The sequence below is a fragment of the Phyllobates terribilis genome, unplaced genomic scaffold (assembly GCF_046119375.1).
Source record: "Phyllobates terribilis strain yellow unplaced genomic scaffold, ASM4611937v1 Scaffold_584__1_contigs__length_1024158, whole genome shotgun sequence".
NCBI lineage: Eukaryota > Metazoa > Chordata > Amphibia > Anura > Dendrobatidae > Phyllobates > Phyllobates terribilis.
The window spans coordinates 250439-253735 of NW_027363344.1; positions in this window are offsets into that span (position 1 = coordinate 250439).

Sequence of the window (3297 nt, forward strand, 5' to 3'; positions counted from 1 at the left end):
CAGCAGGGGTGGGGAGGGCACCCGAGAAAGTTCTTAAACGATGGTAGTTCCCTTCTGGCTGAATCTTTGCAAACTGCCTGACTAAATTTTCCATAGCTGTCATAAGCAAATCAGCAGGGGCCGCTGTCTCTTCAGGATTGACTTTAAGTGGAGTAGAGGGCGGACATAGTCTTTCTAGGCTGAGTGGTTGATTTCTGTTGCCGGGTCTCAACTTCGGACTCAGTAGGCCAAGTGATCTTCCATTGTCGACCATACTCGGGGGACACGGCTATCATGGATGGGAAGTATTCTTTCCTCAAGATCTGCCCGGTTGAGATCAGGGCTGTGGGTAACTGTCCCCCCTTTTCCTTCCTGCGGTCAACCACTTTAGGGAGGGCAAGTTCAGTGAGTCGGTTAACTAATTTCAGTATCTCTTCATCAGACGCATCACAGAGCTCACCACTCACTGCAAAGCTTTGTTTAGCTGTAACATCCATCTCTTCACACCACAAATACACTTCTTGCTCTGTTAAAGTCTCCATAGTAAGTACTCCTGTGTTAGTTCTGGATCTCAGCAGTGACCCCACTGTAACACCCCTTTAGGGCTACCACGGTACGCTGGGTGTTATGGGGGGTCTCACCTCTCTAGGGCGCAGTGCCTCCACCCGAATCTTGATTGGAGCTCTCACTGGGACTGCAGAAGGACTGTTATCTTCTGCCAGGGACTGATTCGGGAAGCCCCTGCCACAGCTCAGTACACACGCACCTGGAACAGGAGTAAAACTGTTTAACAGGTTTATTGCTATGCAGCAGAAATGAGTTGGATTTAAAGAAATAACATACAATACAAGTAACGGTGCTCTGTAAAAGTCATATACATATCACAATCTAATTCTACCCCGACCCTGCAAATATAACGTAGCAGGTTTTCCCTTTTTTGTATTAACTCAGTCCAAACGTTGGGGCCCAGTTGCCGCGGATGTTGGCACGCTAATTCTAACCGTTGGTGCACTTAGATGAATATTAATGTCAATAGTCTGGGTTGTAGTGTACTCACTGTAAATAGCGCTGGTAGAATCACAAGTCTCAGAAGGGCACTCACGGTACGTCTCAAACGGTCGTAAGTTTCACTGGACACCAGCTGGGGGTGGCAGGATTCAGCCATTTATATGGTGGGAGTGCCGGCAGAACTCTCCGAGTGCTTGATGTCACTTGCTTCACAGGGTGACAAGGCCGCGCTCTCTCCAGTAGCGCAAGTATATCAGAGGGGACGGCAACACTCTGCAGCGTAGAGGAATACAAATCCACAGCGCTCCGTCTTTCACAGCAAGCTGCCACGCTCTCTTTCCTCTGAACTTTTACTTTCACTTCCTGCCCAGCTCCCTCCCCCAAGTCCCTCCTCCTCCAATCCACTCTCTCCTTCTATCCTTCCAGGCTGTGTCATCTGACTGAAACAAAGGTCCCTGGGAATTGTAATCCACTGCAGCTCAGGGGAACAACGATTAATGTCTGTAGGTCCCTGTTTAACAGCAGCTGCAAAGCTCTTCTTAGTGTCTGTAAGTCCCAGTATACCAGTAGCTGATCTGACAGTTCCATGTGCAGGAGTTACATGTAATAATACAGTCAGGTGTCTAGTCATACACCATGGCAAGACTGAGCAAGAATACACAAGGAAGTTATACTACATCACCAAGGTCTCTAAGGCACAAATTTCAAAGCAGATTGAGGGTTCAAGATGTGTCATTCAAGCACTTATGAAAAAGCACAAGAAAATGTGCAACGTTGAGGTCAGTAGATGCAGTGGTCGGCCAAGGAAACTTAGTGCAGCAGATGTATGACACATTATGGTTACTTTCCTTCAAAAGCGGAAGATGTCCAGCAATGCCATCAGCTCAGAACTGGCAGCAACCAGTGGGACTCAGCTTCACTCATCTACTGTTCAGAGAAGACTGGCCAGAAGTGGTCTTCATAGCAGAATTGTGACGCAAAAGCCATATCTTCCACATCAAAACAAGGCCAAGTGACTCAAGTATACATTAAAACAGAGGAACCAGGGTGTATAAAATTGGCAGGATGTGCTCTTGACGGTTGAGTCAAAATATGAAAAATGTTGTTATTACAGAAGAGATTTTGTTCACTGGAGGGCTGGAGAGCAGTACAATAATGAGTGTCTGTGGGCAATAGTGATGCATAAGCACGGTGGAGGGTCCTGTAAGTTTGGGGCTGCATTTCAGCAAATGGAGGTGGAAATTGGGTCAGAATTATTGGTTCCCTCAATGCTGAGATATAGAGGCAGATACTTATCCATCATGCAATATCATCAGGGAGGTGTCTGATTGGATCCAAATGTTTTCTTCAGCAGAACAACAACCCCAAACGTACAGCCAATGTCATTAAGAATTATCTTCAATGTAAAGAACAAGGAGTCCTGGAAATGATCTGGTCCCACCCAGTGGAATAACTAGAGTCTGATAGGCCCCCACTTGCATGTTGGTCAGATGTATGGGCCCTTGTAGCGTTCTGGATCCTATAAATATATATGTGTTCTCTCCCTATGTAGTAATGTCCCCCATCCTGGCTCCTTCTTGTAATAATCTCCCACATGCTGGGCCTTATGCTATAACATTTTCCCCCACCTGTGCCCCTGTCTGGTAATGTCCCCATTCTGGCATCATTTCCATCATTCTGGTTTAATGTCCCCATCCTGGTATAGTGTCCCCATTCTGATATAATGTTCCCATTTTGGTATAATGTCTCTAACCTGGTATAATATCTCCCATGCTGGTGTAATGCTCCCAATTCTGCTATAATGTCCCCAAAGCTGGTAACATGCCCCACATCCTGGTATAGTATCTCCAGTTCTGGCATAATGTCCCCCATGCTGCTATAATATCCCCCATACTGGTATAATATCATCATTGTGATATAATGTCCCCCATCCTGGTATAACATCATCATTGTGATATAATGTCCCCATTCTAATATAGTGTCACCCATCCGGTTATGGTGTACCCCATTCTGGTATAGTGTCCCTTATTCTGGTATAATTTCCCCAATTCTGATATAATGTCCCCATTCTGATTTAATGTCCCCCTTCCTGGTATATCATCCCCATTCTGATATATTGTCCCCATTCTGATATAGTGTCCTTCATCTTGGTAAAATGTCCCCATACTAGTATAGTGTCCCCATTCTGGTATAATGTCCCCATCCTGGTATAATGCCCCCCATCCTGGTTTAATGACCATCATACTGGTTTAATGTCCCTCACCCTGGTTTAATGTCCCCCATCCTGGTACAATGCACTCCATTCTGTTA